Source organism: Ovis aries, chromosome 14 (assembly GCF_016772045.2).
Source record: "Ovis aries strain OAR_USU_Benz2616 breed Rambouillet chromosome 14, ARS-UI_Ramb_v3.0, whole genome shotgun sequence".
Taxonomy (NCBI): domain Eukaryota; kingdom Metazoa; phylum Chordata; class Mammalia; order Artiodactyla; family Bovidae; genus Ovis; species Ovis aries.
The window spans coordinates 6,082,205-6,104,300 of NC_056067.1; positions in this window are offsets into that span (position 1 = coordinate 6,082,205).

Below are 22,096 nucleotides of genomic sequence, written 5' to 3' on the forward strand. Positions count from 1 at the left end.
GTAGGTTCCAAGGGCAACTGGGGAGAGCCCAGTCCTTTATCCGGTTGCTAGAGGCTGCTGCACTTCGTGGCTTGCTACCACTGTGACCTCTGCCTCCTCTGTCCCGTCTCCTTTGTCCCTCCCCTGGAAGGACCCTGGTGATTATGACCGCCCCACCTGCATAATCCCTGATAATCTCCCTGCACAGACCCTTAATATTACATCGGCGAAGTCTCTTTTACTGTGTAGGATACCATGCTCCCAAGACCTTGGTATAGATTGTGCCCACCTTTGCGGGGGGCCCTCTGTTCTCACTACCACAGGAATATACTGATTTATGGCACAGATGGTTAGGGCTAGGGGCAGTGGGTCAGGGGTTAGGAAACACCGGAGACGCCGAGATTTCTATTAATTCAGATACACCAGTGGGTCAGGGTCTAGCTGGAGCGGAAACCTCAGTTGCTCCCGTCTTCTGCACATCCCTGCTGGGGTCCGGGGAGGCACTGCCCCTCCTGCAGGCCTCCTCTCACCCAGGGTCCTGGCGCTCTCTGTTCCCCTTGTCTGGACACCCTTCCCTGCAGGCTTCTGCCGCCCATGGACGCAAAGGTCACCTTCTCCTCGGGGCCTCCCCTGCCCATCCTCTGTACCTGCCGTCTGCTCCCGCGTTTCCCACTTGCCTCCTCCGATTTCTCTCCACCTTCCTGAGGATGCATGCATTTATTCAGTTTATTGTTTCTTGCTCCAGGACGTGGAGGGATTTTGTGGGTGTTGTTCGCAGCACCTAACACACTGCAAAGAGTCAGACCTGACTCAGCGACTGCACAGCATCCACAGTCACACTGTAGGTGAGAGCCAGCCCTCTGCCTCCCATGCTAGACTGCGAGCTCCTGGAGGGCAGGACCAGGGCTGAGTCCTGTCTTGAGAGCACTCCGCATAGTGGGGCAATTCCCACCCCTCGCCCCATCAGCATGCTAGCACCCAGGCCTTCCCACATTCCAAAGTCGAGCAGCTCCCTGGGGTGGGGGTCCCCTCCAGAAGACAGTCTATCCCATGACCCACTTGGATGGCAAAGAACCTGGCCCAGCCCTTGCCTCCAGAAAATTCAGTGTGTTGACAAATTACTAACCGTGTTTTAAGCTGGATGAAAGACATTAGTAGGTCATACTCGAACATGACATTAAGGTATCCGCAACACAGAGGCATCCAGTTCACAGGCAGGGTGGAGATGCCCAGCATCCGGAAAATGCACGATCTCCCCCATTTACTTAGCCAGTGCCACAATTTCCCATCTAACGTATTCTGTTCAACACAATCACTCAGCCTATGCTTGGAGACAACCAACGAATCCCTGAGTGTCCGACTCTTCGCAACCCCATGGACTGTAGCCCACCAGGCTCCTCTGCCCATGGGATTCTCCAGGCAAGAATACTGGAGTGGGTTGCCATGCCCTCCTCCAGGGCATCTTCCCGACCCAGGGATTGAACCCACGTCTCTTAGATCTCCTGCATTGGCAGGTGGGTTCTTTACCACCAGAGCCAGCTGGGAAGCCCCTAAACCATCCACGTGAGAACTAACCTAACCAGGGCGGCCAGCTTCTCTGCGCCTCTCCCCTGGATGTCTTCACACCAGGTGAGGGGTGGGGCGGTTAGTTCACCATCTTCCTTCCCCAAAGCCATCTAAAGAGTGTGTTTCAAAGACTGCCCTAACCTAGAGGTCAACAGGAGATATGCTTTTCTCAGGAGCCAGCTTCAAGAGCCCCTGGAAGCAAGCCAGAGAGGAAGAGCACTGGTGAGGTTCTTTTCAGCTTAAATCTATGCAAAAAAATTCATATCCTCCTAACATGAGAGATTATCTCGGTTTCCTTTCTGCAGCTGATTGAGAGATTGGAAGCGAGCGGAGAAGTCGTGACCCCACCTGCACTCTGCCTCTGAGCCCATTTGTTCCTCTGAAACCTTGGCACCGTGACCCCACCACCCCTGACCAATGAACCAGCCTGAAGGTCGCCATCTATTCTGTTCCTCGCAGGGTCCTGAGAACGTCTTCCCACCCTCTTCCCAGACTCCTGATTGTCTCTGCACCAGAATTAACATCCATTGATCGACTGAGACGTTCTTGGAGCTAAAAGACAGAGACCACTCTCCTTCGCCTTCTGGAGAATGAGGTGCAGAGCTAATCACATGGGTCCTTCTGCAGACAGTGAGGATATTAACACTTGTGAGGTCTGGGTGAACACCAAGTCTGACTTTTCCAACTGAGGCCAGAGCGAGGAAAGGATTTGCCTACGATGCGCTGGCTGGTTGCTCAAAAGGTGATGTATCTGGAGGGCTGCAGACACACAAGGGTTGGCTCCCTCCACCCAGCTGGGGTTTGTGCAGAAACCGGAGTGGAGCCGGCGTTCTCAGGCACTTCGTATATGTTATCTCTATCTCTATGAAAGAGTCTAAGGCTGAGTGGTTTCTTCTTTTTTTTATTAAGTAGTCACTGACCTAGTTAAAGAATCTGATGAAATCTAAAACTCTTCTCTTCGTAAAAATACCTATGTGCCCCAAAATGACATTCAATTTTCAGGGCTCCTTAAGGAGCCCTGGGCTCCAGGCTAAAAAACCCCTGCTTCAAGTATTATTATTTTCCCCACATATTAATAGAACTTGAGCGAGCTGAGGCTCAGACAAGTTCCGTGCTACATCCAAGTGCCTCACAGCAAAGTGACTCAAAACCTTCAACACCAGACTGACTGGATTCCAAAGCTCCAGCTGGTTCTCCCCCCAGGATACATGGAGACGAGAAGCTGCAGATTCCAGAAAGCAAAGGTTCACTCATTTTTTACCCAATCAGTATGACTCTTTGTTTTTAAAGCATCTACGGAGTGCCTGGTATTAAAATAAGAGATGGCCCCTAAAAGGCGGCAGCGAGGTTTTGCAGGGCTGCTGGCTAGCTCTCCCGTCTCCAAGAGAGAGAACCTTTAGCTGGTGACTCACGGCCGCCTTCCCACGATTGCCACGTCTGATAAGAGTGGACGGACAGAGGTCCTCAGCGAAGGATGCCCTGCTGAGGACACCCAGGCTGAACAAGGAGCAGTCGAGGAGCAATGTCAGCCAGCCGCCGGAGGCCTTCTGTCTAAGTTGATACCCAGGGTAGCCAGATTCTGCAGCGAGCATCCTGTCCTGGTGTATTTAAGATTCAGGATCCAGGTTTCACCTCAGGGTTGTGCTGTGGTTTAGTAAGGCCCCTTCTCTGTCTTCTTCAGGAGGGATGGGTCTGGGGACCACGTACCCTCGTGGACTCTCTCCGCTGTCCTCCCGGGAATCCAAGTGATGCCTGGTTATGGTAAAGGGCAGAGAGCCAGAGGTGGAAGTGGGGGGGACCAGCGGGGTCCTGAGTCCGGCAAGTGAGGAGGACTGCATGCCCGGTGTGCAGAGGCCACATGGGGTAACCAGGGGTTCACTCCTCACTCCCTCTTCTCCTTGACTCCATGATCTTTGTCTGTAGACGTGTAGATTTCTCCTGAATCTGACCCAGGGATGTTTTTCCTGATTCCTGGCTATTAGTTTCCTCTGCCTGTCCTCAGAACTGTTGAATCTCTTTTAGAAATGCTCCAACCACCTAAGAAGGACCGAGAAATCAGAGTTCCTATATTCAGAGGCAACACAACTCCGGTTTCTCCTATTAATAGCTAGCCTTGCTCTGCACTGGCCTTCATGGAGACAGGGCCTCAGAAATCCTCCTCCTAGGTGAAGGATTGTCAGAAAAGGCTGTGAAGGGGCCCGGGGCAGACGGGTAAGCTAGGCTGACCGCAGCTCAGGGCCCAATTGACTGCTCATTTTAAAGCCGGGAGAGTGCAGGGCGCACGTGATTGTCAACATTCCCAGGAAACGGCTCCAACTCTCCTGCCAGGAAGAGTCTTGCCTTCTTGTCCTGCTTCTGCCACAAAGCCTCAGTGATTGTGAGCACGTCACTTCTCCTTTGGGGCTCTCCATCTACACGGAGGGTGGGACCACATGACTTCCCCAGGCTGCTTTCTGCTCCCCAGCTCGAGGCTTTTCTTTGTCTGAGACTTGACAAACAATGAATCCCAAATTATTTTCTGAATTATAATTTTACACACAGCAAGATGCTCTTCAGCACACTGGTGGCTGTGCTGTGAAGAACACATGTGTTGGTGTGGCCTCGCTACCTCTAACCAGGACACACAATGGGCCACAGAATGGCCCCTTGTGCCACTTCCCAGTCGATTCTTCACCTCAGAAGCAGCCTCAGGTCTGATTCCCACCGCTGTAGCGTGGTTCTGCATATTCTAGAATTTCAAGCATGTAGAACCGTATGTACAGTTTGGGCTTTTGCGTCTGACTTCTTTGGCTCAGCATATTATTTCCCTGACTCATCCGTGCGTCTGTGTATTTTGCAGGGTATCTTTCTTCTTTTGCTGAATAATATTCAATTTCAAATACATCAGTTTATCCATTTTTCCTATCAGCGGAAGTCTCACCGTTTTCCAGTTGTTGGCTCTCATGAGTAAAGTCACTATGAATCCTCTTGGACAAGGTTCTTCATAGATTCATGCCTTCCTTTCTCTTCGTTAGATGTCTAGGAGTAGAATTTCTGGGTCATTAGGCAGATGTGCGTTTAGCTTTTGTGAGAAGCTCTTAAATGGTTTTCCGCAGTTGTATTCTGCCTCCAGCAACGTGCGGGAGTTCAGGGTGCTTCATGCCCACCCCGTCACTTGATGCTGTCATCCTCTTTCTCCTCGGCCACTCTAGGCAGTGTGCCGTGGTTCACGGAGATTCTGACATACTTTTTCATTTCTTATGCTTCCCTTTACCCAAAGCAGATTATTATCGAGACCAACTGAAGGAATCAGAGACACTTTAAATGCTTGTTAAATAGCTACATTCTTTTGCAGATGGCTTGTATGCTGGATCACGCCTCATTTAATGAATCTATTCATTCCAGATCGTTTCATCCCATTTCTTTTCATAAATATGTACCAACTGCCAAATATGCGTAAGCCTCTGGTGCTAGATTCCTATCAGGATGGTGATGAAAAGACCTGGCTTGCGACCTCAAGGGCCTTACAGGAAGAGGCAGAACCCAGTCCGCAAACTGTTACATTGTCGCCGTGATGTAACCTGGGGGATTATATCCCAACAGAAGAGCCAAGTGTTCCCAAGATCCTGGATAGGAAACAGTCATTCCCACCACATCCATTGAGAAGGGAGACAGATGTGTTTTTGACAGTCTGTATGTAAGGCAGTATTAGATGCAGCAGGAGAGGAAGGGGTGGGGAGGTAAGAACCTGATTCTGCCTGTTTCCCGAATTGGCAGGAGGTGGGCCTCTTGGAGACACGGGCACACAGACTCCTTAGTGGAGCCCTGGGGGTCTAAGGACTGCACCAAAAGTGGACAGCTGGGCGGCCTAAGATGGGCAGTTGGGTCACAGGAGTTGAGTGCAGGGCATGAAGAAAGAGGAGGCTGGGCTTTTCCTCAAGTTTTGACCTGGAAAGCACACTTGGGAGTCTAGGGGATTGATTGATGCCTGGCTCTTCTCTGAGAAAACGCCTCCATCTCCCAGTTTGAGCTCCATCTCCTCTGCGACATCAGTGTTCTCCTAAGTCCTGGAAGAGCGTGGTTCTGGAAACACAGTGAGGGACCCATCCTGGCTGGGGAAGGGCTGGAGAAGCGTCTCTCCCAGTTCTGGCTGGAGTGACCCCAGTGATCCCATGGGGGGGCCGGTCAGAGGCCCCTGTATTCTCCCTCTGGTTTTGTTCTGACTGAGCTATCTCCCATTCCTTGTTACAACGACTGACATTTATGGTGCACCTTCTGAATGCAGTATACTAGGAAATCTGCTGGGGATGCAGAGATGAAAGTTATGACCTCATAAGTTTAAAGTCTGGTCATGGAAAGGGGAGGAGGAACTCAAAGAATGAGAGGTGTGAACTGCTGCTGGGTTAGGGCCTGAGGGGGAGGGTGCTCTGGTTAGGAGTTCAGGCCCCCTGTTTTGGAGCTGACCCCCAAGCCAGTTCTCATTCTAGAGGATGAGTGGAAAGAGCCACCTGGACTGAAAAAGTTGAGGGTCCTCAGAGCCTACAAAGAGCAAGAGCTTGAACCATAAATTCCAAAATCCCAAGAAAATCCTGTGCTAAAGAAATTTTCTCTCCATTCAGGGTAAGCAGGAGTCATCTCCAGCGGTTAGTGTGTTATGGATTGGGGAGGGTAAGAGAGCCCAAAGGAAACTTCTACACATTGTTATGAATGACAAGGCAGAATCTCAATACCCCAGGTTAAAGGTAACTGATTAAATAAGAGCTTTGTCACAGCTACAGAAGCACAGGAAAAGGCGCGGTGTATGCAGGGTTCAGCACCATCCATAGTACCAGGCACCACTGGGGCTCTTGGAACGTATTCCAAGAGATAGCGGGGCGGGAAGAATTGCTCTAAATAGTCCAACTCTTGATACTATCGTTATTTTAAACAGCAGAACTCCCTCTTCAGATTTACTACTGGCCATTTTCACTCATGTGTTTAGCCTTGATTTTCTTGCTGACATTTCTTCATCTTGATACCATGGGGCTATGGGAGACAGGCTGATTCACACACAATACTCTCTCTTCTTCATCATCAAATAAAAAGCTGCAAGCCTCCCTGAGATCCTATCCATATCTATCACCACAAATGAGTGTGGCTGATGACAGGAATTTTGAGGGTGTGCGTGGGGACCAGTGGAAGGCAATCAGAGCAAAAGGTTCACACACTCTGAAAATGCAAAATATATCTTATGACGGTTTCCCAGATGGCACAGTGGTAAAGAACCCACCTGCCAATGCACAAGACTCCAGTTGGACCCCTAGGTCAGCAAGATGCCCTGGAGTAGGAAATGGCAACCCACTCCAGTAGTTGTTCCTGAAAAACCCCATGGAGAGGAGCTTGGTGTGCTAAAGTCCATGGGGTCACGACACGATTGAGCACACACACACACACACAAGTCTTGTGACCACGAGTTTGCTCCTCTGAATGTGTTAGATGGAAGCTGAAAGCCTGGCTTTGGTCTCCTGCCTACAGCAGCTACCAAACAGGGGCTATGAGCTCATCATCTAGTCTTGCAGCCTCAGTAAGAAACCTCATTCCTCAATTCAGTGAAATCCAAGAAGCAATCATGTCTAAGAATCTAGGGAAGGCCTCATTCTCTTTACACTTATTACTGCATCCAAAGCAAACACAACAACGCCTGTTAATACTCAAAGGGTTGGCTTGTGTGGGGGTCCTTGGAAACCCAGAAGTTAACATTAGCAGTTTCTATCAAGGTCTGATCCTGACTCCACTAGAACTGTCAGAAGGGGATGAAAGATTTACCCAACTTAAATCCTTTCCATGACCTTCTGGTCTACCGTTGTTCTCTGACCTACCACAGACCAAAACAATCATTCTGTTTGTCAAATTCACAGCTAGCCATTGTGCAAGAGTCCCACTTTACTCAGGAAAGATCTTCAGAAATGATTATGGCAAATCCCCTGTTATTGTTGGTTTTCTCTTGTTTTTGTTCAGAACTTGCTCAACTCTCAGTCCTATCTATCTTTCCTTTTAAGTTTTCTCAGTGTCCTTTTTCAAATAAGGTGAGTGATTCTGGATTTATAAAACGATATATGGGATTGGTATCTTTTTTTTTAACAGAGAGAGAATAATTATGGGATCCACCTTGTTCCAGAGACTGCAAGATACAAGAGCAGAGGGATCTCATGCCGTCATCGTGATGACCAACAAATGTTAAGTCCACAAGGAAACTGAGATTCAGAGAAGTCACTTCACTTGTCCCAGGCTGCACACACAGCAAACAGTGGAAAAGAAACTTAAAACTTTTCAGAGCTTAATCCCAATCTACTCATTGAATCTTTTTTTAATTTTTTTAATAAACACCTGTGGGATTTTGTTTGCTGGCCACAGCTCTCAGTGAGTTTTTTCATGGTAGCAGCAAGTCAGGGACAGTCATAGCGCTAATCCAGCAGGAAGGGGAAAGAGCTCTGTGACTCTCCAGGGGTTGAGAAGACATACTGATGGGCCAGAAATTAGAAAATACCTGCTCATCAGAGAGGAGAGTTTATGACAGAGTTGTAGGAAAATCAGCCTGCAGAGATTTCCTTCTGGTGGGAACAGTTAATGTTCTTTATCTTGAAAATATAAAATCAATTCCATTCTGTCACATTACTGAAGGTAGAACCTCTTTGTAGGTGCACCCAGAGATGGTCGTCAGCATCTCTGAAAAGCGAAAAACTCTGTTAAAATCATCAAGCCCTGGCATTCTGGAAGATACTGAGCTTTCCAAATACTCCTACTCACAACAGAGATGAGTCCCACATCTTCTGTCGGAAACATGAAGGGTCTCCCTTGAATCCTAGAGCTTGCTCTTGCCAAATCTGAGTCCCTCCCACCCAGCAGAGACTGCTCCCAGTCGGATGCTCTTTTGCCAACAAGAATTGCTGAGAGATTTGCCAAGTTCCAGAATCTGGAGTAGCTACATGTTAATTGCATTTAATTACCCAAGACTAGAGACGATCAAATATCTTGTAGGTACTTTGAGTTATATTTAAGTACTAATGTATAATTTGAAGTCTAAATAATGCAAATTTCCCTTCTGGAAAGCTTAACGAGTCCACGGTTCTGTCTAATGGGGGCTATTCCTTTGCTGCTGTGAAAGGAAATTTTCCTATCGGCATTGGAGTTTCAGGTAACCAAAGAATCCTTCTTGCCCCAGCAGACAGCTTTTGGCTCTAAGCAATCTGTGAATAATTAAGCAATGAGTCCAGCTGCAAGTTCTAAAACATTCAACATTTAATACAGGTTAAGTAACATTTCTTTCTCCCACTGGAGAAGGGTAGACCAGACAAACTCGTTGTCTAGACCTAGCGCCTCTTCTCTCAAACTCGTCTGATGCTTCGTATCAATCATTTGATGGTTACCTTGCTCACATACCAATGCTTAAGAACTGCCCCCCACCCCCAAACCTAAGTTGGTGCAGCCACTATGGAAAACAGTGCGAAGTTTCCTTAGAAAACTAGAAATGGAACATCATGTGAGCCATCAATCCCACTCCTGGGCGTATATATCTGGACAAAACTACAATTCAAAAAGACACACGCACCCCAGTGTTCACTGCAGCACTGTTCACAACGGCCAAGACACGGAAGCAACCTAAGCGTCCGTGGACAGAGGAGGGGAGAAAGAAGGTGTGGGACATATGTACAACGGAACACGACTCAGCCAGAAAAAGAACAAAGCCATGCCATCTGCAGCCACATGGACACAACTGGAGACTATCACACCAAGTGAAGGAAGTTAGGAAGAGAAAGACAAGTACCATACGGCATCACTTACTTGTGGAGTAAAAAATATGGCACGAATGAACCTGTTTATGAAGCAGACTCACAAACACAGAGAACAGATGTGTGGTGGCTAAGGGGGAGGCGGGGGAGGGGTGGAGTGGGAGTTTGGGGTTAGCACAAGCAAACTATTATACACAGAGTGGATAAGCAAGGCCCTACTGTGTAGCACAGGGAACTATTTCAATATCCTGGGATAAGCCATAATGAAAAAGAATATTTAAAAGAATGTATATATGCTTTATAGGTTTGGTTCTTTAAGCAATTATGTATAAGAGATGAGCTCAAAAATACCCTCCTCAAGTAAGAACTGCCTCCCCTTCGACCAACAAAGGCCACAGGCTCAGTAAAACTTTATGATGGCAAAATCTCATCTGCAGAGAGAACAGAGAAGCTGAACAAGTTTGGTCTGAGGGTTCGATCCTGGTTTGCTGGAAGACTCCAGGTTCTATCCTCATTTGCCCAGCATTTGCTGGGGACCTTGGGTGGCTCCTGGCATAGCCCTAAGGCTCATGCAGTTCCCCTGTAACATAAGAGGACTGGGCCATCTGATGTCTAAGACCCTTGCAGACCTCAGGGTCTATGTATTTGTGACAAAGTACAGGAAAACCTGAAACTGCTCTCCAACATAATGGGAACAGAGCAAACGAGAACCAGCATGGGAGATTGAAGAGGTGGTGAAGCACCAACCCTGGTGGTGGAGAGCCAGAGTTGAAGTTCCGCCTCTACTACTTACAGCTTATATAACCACAAGGCACTCCCCTTCTCTTAACTTCCCGTTCTTTCTTTGTAAAAAAATATTCAGTAATACTGCATGACTTGCAGGATGGAGGTCAGCATTAACTCTCATAAATGTGAAGCATTTGGTAGAGTTCTGAGATCATTAGAGTGAGCTCTCGATCGCAGACTCCAGATAAAAATGGAAAAAACAACCGGCACATACCTGTATCTTAGATGTCTGTTGCCACAGGCTATTTCCTTTGGTCTGTCCATCCTCTTCTTGATGGGCTCTTAAACCTCTCAGATCTCCATCTTCTGTCTGAAAAGCAATGCCAGTATATTTGTTAATTGTTCAAAGTACAGCTATCAAAGATTTTTCTGTAGTCCACAGAACTCAGAGCAGTTCTTTCATTGGACATCAGCAGAGGCATTTGTCTATACTGTATATGTGCTGACCTCAAACTGGTCTCCCCACAGCTTGTACATACACTCCCCAGTCTATTCTACACACTGTACCCAACTATTGCATCCGTCTAAAGTGCAACTCTCTTTAATAGCTTCCCTCTGATTTTATTCATTGATAAATCAGAGATTCTTAACACAGTCCTGCTTGTTTCAAACCTTGTCAATTTCACTAGACTCGCTTTGTGTCTCTACTTTTCCCAAGGATAAACTTTCTCTTGGAACCTTGAAAACATCATGCTCTTCTGTGTATCGAGACCATTGACACAATGCTTCAGTCACCTGAAACATGAGCTCACTCCAGGTAAACTCTCGCACTTCACTGGTAGCCCAGCTTGAAAGCTTCTTCCTCCAGGAAGTCCTCTTTGTCTTACTTAATTGAAATATAATTGGTTTACAATGTTGTATTAATTTCAGGTGTACAGCACATTCAGTTATACATATGTGTACATGTGTGTGTTTCTGTGTGTACATATGTGAATATGTGTGTGCTCTGTCACTTCAGCCATGTGCTACTCTTTGCGACCCTATGGACTATAGCCCTTCAGGGTCCTCTGTTCACAGGGTTCTCCAGGCAAGAATACTGGAGTGAGTTGCTTCCCAACCCAGGGATTGAATTCATGCCTCCTGTGTCTCCTGCCTTGCAGGCAGATTCTTTACCACTGAGCCACCAGGAAGCCCTATTATATATGGATATATACAGACATATAGATAGATAGATAGATATACAGAGGATGAGATGGTTGGATACCATCACCAACTCAATGGACATGAGTTTGAGCAAGCTCCGGGAGTTGGTGATGGACAGGGAGGCCTGGCGTGCTGCAGTCCATGGGGTCGTAAAGAGTTGGACACGACTGAGCAACTGAACTCACACACACACACACACACACACATTCTTCTTCAGATTATTTTCCCTTATAGGTTATTATAAGATATTGAGTCTAGTTCCCTGTGCTATACAATAGGCTCTGGTTAGCAACTTCACGTATCAGTTCAGTTCAGTTGCTACGAAACGGTGCCCATCAGTGATGATCAAACTACAGGATGGCGGGGCAGAAGGGCGTGAGCTCATCTTCTCCTGTGAGAACTCCAAAATTACAACTCACTGCTGAATAGCCATCGACAGGAGAATGTTGGCTCCCACCAAAAAAAGATACTCCACGTGTAAAGCAAGATGGTAGGAGGGGTGAAATCGTGTTTAGAATCAAACCCCACACCCACCAGAGACACTTGGAGGGCTCGTACAAAACCTTGTGTGTGCCAGGAGACCCCAAAGAGTCTGAGCCAGACCTGCCTTTGAGTGTCTGAGTGTCTCCTGTGAAGGTACGGGTCAGCAGTGGCCTGCCGCAGGGGCAGGGGCTCTGGGTGCAGGAGACCTGGGTATAGCATAAGCCCTCTTGGAGGAGGTGGCCGTTAACCCCACCACAGAGCCGCCAGAACTTACACGGGACTGGGGAAGCAGACTCTTGGAGGGCAGGACAAAACCTTGTGCACCGGGACCCAGGAGAAAGGAGCAGGGACCCCACAAGAGACTGACCCAGACTTGCCCAGGAGTGCCCGGGAGTCTCTGGCAGAGGGGTGGGTCGGCGGGGGCCTGCTGCAGGGTCAGCAGTGCATCATGGGACCTTTTGAAGGAGGTCACCGTGGTCTTCATTACCTCCACCATAGTTTGGCCTCAGGTCAAACAGCAGGGAGGGAACACAGCCCTGCCCTTCAACAGAAAGTTGGATTAAAGATTTACTGAGCATGGCCCCGCCCATCAGGACAAGACCCAGTTTCCCCTCAGTCAGTCTCTCCAATCAGGAACTTTACATATAGTTATGTGTGTATGTTAATTCCAAACTCCTAACTTATTCTCCATCTATCCAAGACAAGCTGAAGACTTCTTCGTAAATGTGCTCATAAGAGGCCTGCACTGTTTAATTCCTTTTTTTTAAAAAAAAGCAATCATGTACTTTCCCAGTGGTCCAGTGGTAAAGAATCCATCTGTCAATGCAGGGTACATGGGCTCAGTACCCGGTCTGGGAAGATTCTATCTGCCACGAGGCAACTAAGCCCATGCGTCTCAACTACTGAGTCCGTGCTCTACAACAAGAGAAGGCACGGCAAGAAGCCCAAGCACCACAACGAGAGAAAGCCCACATACAGCAGTGAAGACCTAGCGCAGCCAAAAATAAATTAATTTTTGGAAAAGCAATCATTGCAAGTGAAATGTATGGGCACTCTGTAACCTGACGTCTCTCCTTTTTCCCTCCCCATGTAAGTTCCAGGTTCAGACTGGGCATTTCCACTGCTGCATTCACACTGCCCAATCCAGTGCCAGCACACAGTAGGCATTCAGTAACGTTTTGAACGAATGACCAACTATTTGAATGAAGATACACACTTACCAAAGGAAGGCACTGAAGACTGTGGTGCAAGATGTGGAGTTGGACGCCCATAAATTATTCACAGGGTTAGACGTTTGACAGGAACAAAACGATCCTGAGATCCTGAGAGGCTCCAGGATGTACAGTTGTTGAAATGTCACCTTTAAGACGTGGGTATTGATTTACAGTTTGCATTCTTAAGTACAGAGGATTCTGTACAAGCAGGGGGGAAAAATCCAATTTCTGCATTTCAGTGAAGGAGACGGCTAAGTCACGTTTGGTATCATCTGTCAGAAGGTTGTGGAGTGTGTGTGTGTGTGTGTGTGCATGCCCATTTAAGAGTTTTACATTGACTGGCTTTCTTGGAGGTAATACAAAAAAAAAGCTTTAGACATATTTTTTCATCAGAGATTAGTTTTTCCTGTTTCAACACTTCAACTGAATGGACTCACACAGCAGTGTGCTTGTATCTGGCTTCTTCGGCTCAGCATAATGTTTTGAGCGTTCATCCAGGTTGTAATGTGTTAGTAGTAGTTGTTACCTCTGCTTGCCGTGTTGTAGTCTGTTGTGTGGCTTTATCACAAATAGTTTATCTGTTTCATGCTGATGAACATCTGGGCTCTCTGCACGGTGGTTTATTAACGAAGTGTCTATAAATATTCTCTTGGTGTGTATGTATGCTTTCATTTCTTCTGGGTAAACATCTAAGAGTGATATTGCTGGGTCATGGGTAGGTGCAGGGTTACTTTCATGGTATTGCTGGACTGATTTTCAAGGTGATCTTTACCATTTTGCACACCCGCTGGCTCCGCATTAACATCTGGCATGGCCAATCTCTTTTATTTTAGCCATTCTAGTGGGTGTATAACATTATGTCATGGTTTTAATTTGTATTTTCTTGATGACTAATCTTGAACAGGTCTCCATGTGCTTCATTTGATATTTTTCTTTGTTACGATCTTATTTGAGTCTTCTATTTTATTTTAAATGGTGTCATTTATCTTTATATTGAGTTTCAGCAGTTGTATATATGTGTATATAACTTGAATATGAATCCTAAGTCAGGTATACATATTACAACTATTTTCTCCAAGTCTGAGTCTTGCTTATTTACTTGTTAAAGGAAGTTATCTTTTGAAGCTACTTGCTTAATTAAGTTGAAGTCCATTTTTACCATTGTTTCCCTTATAACTAGTACTTCCTGTGTTCTGCGAAACCTTTGCTCACTTAAATGTTGTGAAGATATTCTCCTAGTTTCTTTACAAAAACTTTATAGTCTTAGCTTTTATGTTTAGGCCAGTGAACCTTTCGCCAATTGATTTTTGTCTATGGTGTAAGATATGAGTCAGAGTTCTTTTTTCTTTTTCTTTATATAGACAAACGTTTTCGCCGCTGAAATGCATGGCTGAAAATTTGTTGAAAATTAATTGACCATTCCTAATTATTTTACATTTGACTATTTTGTGTAGATTATTTACATCCATTGTATGTGTACGGTAAAAATATCACATAATGATGTGCTACTGTTCATCTCTTCTCAACTTTGTGTTCACTGATGTCAAACCGGTAGCTTGAAATCAACCATGTTGGGAGTATTGCCACCATGAAAAGAGGCAAACACTACTAATCACGGCTCAATTTACTGTGATTTTGTTTCTCCAGACATATGAAAATGCTGGAAACAATGTTAATAATACAGATTAACCTTCAAATCATATCTCCAACTATGACACTGTGAATGGTACAAAAATTTAACAGAACATTCTTCCCGTATTCGAAAGCTCCTATTTGAGTCAGCAAGATAGTCACACTTATCATTAAAATATCAGTAAACTTCTAGCAAACATCCTTCACCTTCATCTTTTCATTAACATAAATGAAAATAACAAGCCACATTCTCACCGTGGGAACTCCCCTCACTTTCTTGTTTCAGCTGGAGGCAGGCTACGGATGACGGGGCAAGAATACCAAGAGAGGGGTTATACGCTGCAGGCTGCTGTGTGGACTGGAGGATTATCAAGATGATGTTCAAGGTGTTGGTCAGTTTGGAGAAATATGAGAGAAAAAAAAAAAAAACTTCCTGGGGGAGGGGGGCCTCTGCGGGCTTTGAAGGAGGAGGCCAGTGGTCAGCATCCCAGGAGCACAGCCCGCTGAAGGACCCCCGAGGAGAAGCACACAGCTGTGGAGGCCGTCCTGGAAAGGGTCCTCCCTCCAGAGGGAACAGGGCTCGGCAGGGCAAGGTTAAGGGCAGGGAGCGAAGCAGAGAGAGCTGGACTGAAGTAATTTTGAGAATTCCAAACTGTGGAGTTTGTACCTGTATCAGAAGGCTGCAGGGAGCCCGCGAAGAGCAAGGGACTCACATGGCTAGAGCTGCGTTTTCTGGCAGTCAACCTGGCGGCGTGGGTACGACTGACTGCAGAAGGAAGACTCGAGGTAGGAGAAGCCAGAAGATAATTAGGGTACGGGCCGAAACAGGTGACAGAGGCCCGGCCTGAGCCAGCGGCCATCAGAACAGAAAGGAGATGAGTAACAGTAGAAATACCTCCTGGATAGAAGGAACCGCACTTGGAAGAATAATTCTACTTGAAATGTTTTTATTTTTTTAAATTTTATTTAATCAATAGTTTCTCTTTTTTGTGGCACTTTGAGGGACGTGGGGAGGTGTCAGTAAATCGGAAATGTGTAAAATAAGAAGACTGAGGGCAAGTGCTACGGAATCTATACATAAACCCTTATTTTTCTTCATCTGCAGGATTTGGGGTGATTGAGAGTGTTTTCTACTCCAGTGATTATATATACTTAGTTATATATTACTTATATATTTTAGTTAATATATAAGTTAATATACTTATATATTTTAGTTAATGTATATCTTAACACTTATCTACCACTTCCTTTTTAGGGGTTTGCTATAATAAAAGGACTAATATAAAGACTTTAAAAAAAAGGCAGAAATATTCAAAGAAGGCTCTCTGTTTGCCTTTGAGTGCGTTCTGGCGAGGTGACTCTAGGCCATGAAGACTTGAGCAAGCCTGGGGTCCTGTCCTGTCACTGAGCTTTCAGGCATTGTCTTGTTTACCTGGAGTACAGGGAAGGTACTGTAGAGATCACTTCATCCTCAGGAGCCATCGGAAACCAGGCAAGCGCAGTTCTCAAAAACAGAGGAGATTATTTTAAACATGATCTCTTTTTAGAAAGTATGTATATTAGGATACTCTAGAAGTCTTAGAAGTTTGCTTGGGGGAGAAACCCTAGGGCTTCCCCGATGGATCAGTGGGTAAAGAATCTGCCTGCAATGCAGGAAGACACAGGAGAAGTGGGTTCGATTCCTGGGTCAGAAGATCTGCTGGAGGAGGGTATGGCAACCTACTCCAATATTCTTGCCTGGAGAATCTCGTGGACAAAGGAGCCTGGAGGACTACAGTCCAAAGGGTTGCAAAGAGTTGGACATGACTGAAAGACTATACACGTTCATAGGCAATAGAAATTACCCCCTGGGGTTGGTGTGATAGTCAAGCAAGAGGATGTGGGTAAAGCATTTAAGAACAGTATCTGCTCTATGAGAGTTAGTAGTAACTCAGTGATGATGATCATGATGACTACTGTTTACAATAGCTCCCTAATGAATTATAAAATTTTAATTAGCACCAGTCATACAATAAATGCTCAATAAATTATAACCTTTCTAAGTACATAAGGTGAAAATCTTTCTGCTTCAACCTTCAGAGATAATCATAATAAACATCATAGTCAATATGTATACGTGTATATGTGGATATATAAGCTTATGCTAACAAAGAGGAATGAGACCACACTATACATATCGTTCTGTGACTTCGCTGCTTCACTTAAATTTTAAAAACTATTTACCGTACAAATATGCCCAGCTGTATTTCTGAAAAAGTTGCAGAAGCAATTCAATGGATGGAAAGACAAGTAGGGGTGGAGCTTTTGTTGAAAAGATAAAAGCCTTTCAACAAATGGGGCTGGAGCCACTCCACATTCAGGAGCAAAGAAAAGAATCCTGACCTCAACTTCAGAGCTTATACAGAAATTAACTTCCAATGGGTCAGGGTTGCAAGTGGAAAGCATAAAAGTGTAGAACTAAAAAAAAAAAGAATCTGAGAAAATTAGGATCTAGGTGTATCAAAGAGATCCAAAGAGACTTGATACCAAAAGTACGATCTCCAAAAGGAACAACTGATACATTGGGTCCCATCAAAATTAAGACCTTTAGGTCTGTGAGAGATCCCACTTGAAGGATGAAAAGGAAAGCTATGGATTGAGAGAAGAGTCTGTCACATATCCAATAGAAGATTAGTTTCTAGAATATATAGAACCCTCAAAACTCAATATTTAAAAAAAAGCATTCAAATTTTTAAAAATAGATGAAAGTCATGAATACTGATTTTTCCAGTAGTCATGTAAATAAAGACGTGAGAGTTGGACCATAAGGAAGGCTGAGTACCGAAGAATTGGTGCTTTCAAACTGTGATGCTGGAGAAAACTCTCAAGAGTCCCTTCAACATCAAGAAGATCAGTCAATTCTAGAGGAAATCAACACTGAATATTCAATGGAAGGACTGATGCTAAAGCTGAAGCTCCAACACTTTGGTCACCTGATGCGAAGAGCCAACTCACTGGAGACCCTGATGCTGGGAAAGAGTGCGGGCAAGAGAAGAAGGGGACGACAGAGGATGAGATGGTTGGATGACATCACTGACTCGATGGACAAGAGTTTGAGCAAACTCCAGGAGATGGTGAAAGACAGGGAAACCTGGTGTGCTGCAGTCCATGGCGTCACAGAGAGTCAGACACGACGGAACAACAACGCCATGATAGACAGACCACTGAGGAGGAGACACAGACGGCAGATAAACACGTGAAAACACGTTCAGCTTTGCTAGTCCTTGAGTACACTGAGTAAGTGCAATTTACAGCCACAGTGCGATATTGCCACACACCTATCAGAACGGCCAAAGTAACACATAGTAACACCACCAAACGCTAGTGAGGGTGGAGAGAAATGGACCGCTCAGCCACCATCGGCAGGGATGGGAAATGACATAGCCACTCATGATTGGTTTGCCCCCTTCTACACAACTAGACGTGCAATTGTCGTATGACCCAGCCATTACATTCCTGGATATTTATCCAGAAAAATGAAAATGGATGCTCACACGAAAACCCGCACAGGAATACGCAGAGCAACTTTATTCATCATAGCTCCAACCTGGAAGCAACCTCATTCACCTTCAGGAGGTGAGTGGTTAGACAAACCAGAGCATCCACACCATGGAATATTACTCAGTGGTAAAGAATGGAGAACTGACTCATCCACCAGCCTGGATGAATCCGGGTAATTATGCCAAGTGAAAGCTAAGTGAAAAAAACCAGCACCAAGAGGTCATATACTGTATGATTCTATTTATACAGCATTCTTTTCCTCTCTCTTTTTAAAATTTATTTTAATTGATGGATAATTGATTTACAATATTGATTTGATTTCTGCCATACATCAACATGAATTAGGTATACATATGTCCCCTCTCCCAAGCCTCCCTCCCATCTCCCACCCCTTCCCACCCCTCTAGATTATCACAGAGCCCTGGGCTGAGTTCCCTGAGTCATACAGCAAATTTCCATTGGCTATCTATTTTACATATGGTGGTCTGCATGTTACTCTCTCTGTTTGTCTTGCCCTCTCCCCTCCCCATCTCCTTTGTCCACAAGTCTTATACAGCATTCTTGAAGAGAGGAAAGTACAGAATCAGAGGGTGGATGAGTTGCTGCCAAGGGCCAGGCGTGAGGCAGAGGGGAGATAGTGAAAGGGGAGGTCAAGGGGACCTTGTGGTCGTGGAGTTGGTCTGAATTTGACTGTGGTGTTGGATACAGGACTCCCCTCATGCCACAGCACTGCATATGACCAATGAGTAAAACTGGGGATGTGTGAGAATCAGCGGACTATAGCAACATCAGCATCCTGGTTGTGAGATTACACTGTAATTTTGCAAGGTGCTACCAATGAGGGAAACGCGGTACCGTCTAACGGGCTCTCACCGCATTCTTTCCTGCAACTACCTGTGAACTTACGGTTTTCTCAAAACAAAATAAAACGTTCAATTACACTTAGCCAAACCAAACAGAAACGAACGGTTTAGCTCAGGGTCTGAACATTTTGACTGTGTGCCCTTTCTTTCAGGCGCTCACTAGTCAATCATGAATTGGCCAGACTCTACCTATTATGATCAACGATCCCAACAAGTCCATGGGGACATTGCAGCCTGAACGCCACGGATGGGAACAGTCTTTGAAGAAACTGGGTTAAAGATCCGGAACCAGAGTTGTGCTCTTAACAAGTCCATTGAGTGGGGACCTCATTGCACGCCCCGTGGGAAGGGTAATGAAACATGAAGACGAAGTCGACTAGCACCTTCCTCAGGAAGGCCACTCTGGGTCACGGACATCCTTCACCAGGAGAGTCAAGACTGGAGCAGCTCCCACCTCACTGGGAAATTCAAGTCCATTATCTCTTACTGGGGAGGCAGTAATGACCGTCACGGAAGGAGACCTCAATTTAAGCAAACAGCTGTCTTTCCTTGACAACAGAAGGGTAAACAGGGCTCAAGTTGGTCCTTAGCGAAGTGATCCATGGCAGGATCATTTAAAAAGATTCTCTCATTGAGCACAGCAAGGAAATCATGCAACCTCCCTCCCTAGCCCTGCCCAGGTGACGCCCTGTCAAAGAAAGCTGCCTCTCTGGGGGCCTCGCAAAGTCACAGGACTCCAGCCTTGGCCACCCTGGTTTCCAGGGCTGTGGACCGGCCACCGGTCCTGGACCCGGGCTCTCCCTTAGAAGGGCGATTTGGAGCCCCAGACCCTGTGTGGTTTGTCTGGAGGGAGTCTCTTTGTCCTACCCTTACCCGATTATCTAACACTCACCGGGCCACCCTGCAGTCAATGGCACCGTGAAGGGTCTAAGGATTAACATTCTTCAGTGTGCTCCTGGCCCTTGCAGGGGAGAGGACTTGTCTACAGCGCTGGAGGGCTGTGCAAAGCCTCACGCTGTTGACAGTCAGCTGTGATTTTCCATCAGCTGCATCTCATTATCCCTTCAGGGCTCCCTCTGCCTATCCACGGGGAACAATGTGTAATCAGTTGCAACTGATTGCAAATCACTCTGCCCGGCCTGCGTGAGCCTCGGCCCCGCCACGTGGTCCAGACTGCCACGCGGGTCCCCGCGCCCTGGGGCCCCTCACCGCCCCCCGAGTGGGGCTCCGGGGCACCTGGAGGACAGTGGCCACTCTTTCTCCCCGGGATGGAGGTGGGCAGGAAGGGGGCTGGGTAGATCAGGACACCGGCCAATCACAAATCCCAAGAAGCGACAGACTCAGGTTCAGAATGGTTACTTTGTGGGTCAGTTTTCAGAGACAGAAAGGCGGCCATGCCTCTTCCCCTCATGGAGAACTAGACAGATTAGGGGGCTCTAGAATGAATAACTGGGTGGAAGTATGGGCCAGAGTTTCAAAATAGAGGCAGTAGATCATGTTTACCATATAACTCAGACATCGAAGGTGCTCAGATCCAGTTCAAGTCCCGATTCTGACAGTTACTCCCTGGGTGACATTGCACAAGTCACCTCATCCCTTTCAGCCTCAGTTTCTCATCTGTAAAATGGGAATAATATCAGTACCAAGCTCAGGGTATATACAGGGAGGAGACACAGGGAAGAACTGCCCGCTTGTAACCTGTTCACCATGACCGTGATCTATATCTTTGCAGACTGAGATTTTCTTCTATGATTTAAGATGACACTTTCTGTTTTTTGTCTTAGAATTATGTATACTTTTGTTAGATTTTCCCCCCAAGTATTTATGATTTAGGTGCCACTGTAAATCATACCAATTTAATAATGCATTTGGTAATTATGTTCAACAAGAATTGTACAATTGATTTGTGTGTACTGGACTTGAATCTAGCAACTTTGGTGAACTCTCTTATTAGTTTCCATACTTTTTGTCTGAAATGCTTTTAAACATGAGTGAGTTGAGGGGTGAGGGAGGGAAGGATTGGGAGTTTGGGATTAGTGGATGCTAACTAGTATACTATATATAGGATGGATAAACGGAAAGGTCCTATAGCACAGGGAGCTATTGATATATTCCATATCCTGTGATAAACCATATGGAAAATAATAATATGAGAAAGTATGACCAAATCACTTTACTGCACAGCAGAAATTGACATTGTAAACCAACTATACTTTAGTAAAATTTATATATAATCATATATATATATATATGTATATATATATATATATAATGAAAGTGGGGTTGGGGAATGCCAAAATGTCAAACTGCTTACATCTAGATGGAAAGATTACCGGTGAGCTCTTTCCTACTTCTGTATACCCTTCAATACTTAAATTTTTTGTACAATAGGTATCTCCTCCTTAACCACTGAACTGAAAATGATTAAATTACGACAGTGCTGATAACAGACCCCTTTTGACTAACACCTATACTCAGCAAGCATATGCTAAGTGCTTCATCTGCATAAGTTAGTTTCAGTCTTGACAACAACCTAGCATAGAAGGAATTTCTTGTCACATTTGAAACAAGAAAACTGAGGCATAGATCACCTTGTGGGAATCATTACGTACCTGCTAAATAGTTGAGCTGGGTTTTATGGGACTCTTATTTTCCTAGACAAACTCAGAAGAACACTTTCTTGTAGGAGATTTTGGTTCACTGATTTCAAGCTACAGAGGGTTACATGGGTTAGTTTGTCATTGACATAGCTGTTTGCCCTTCTTGCTAGGCAGAGCCTCAAGGAATTGAGAGAAACAAGCTTTAGAAAGACCCTTGGGGTGGGGCGAGGGGGGCCTCCAGCTCTGGGTTGCGGGGCGGGGGGCAGTCTGCAGAGGATGAAGCCAGGCCTGGAAGCCAGCTACCTGGATTCTGATCTTAAAAATGAAAAGTGTGTAGGCTGAGTGACGCCTTGGGAAGGTCAGACTGCTCTAATTTCCTCAAGGAGCAATGGCTCCTTATTCAGGAGACCAAGAGCCAGGCCCAGCGATTTCAATATGAGAAGAAGGAAGCTTATTCCTTGAGGGTGAAGATTTGACCTTTGTCTTTGGCCTTCCCTAAAGGTCAATAATCACAAAGAAGACTCGAAAGGTTTAAAGTGATC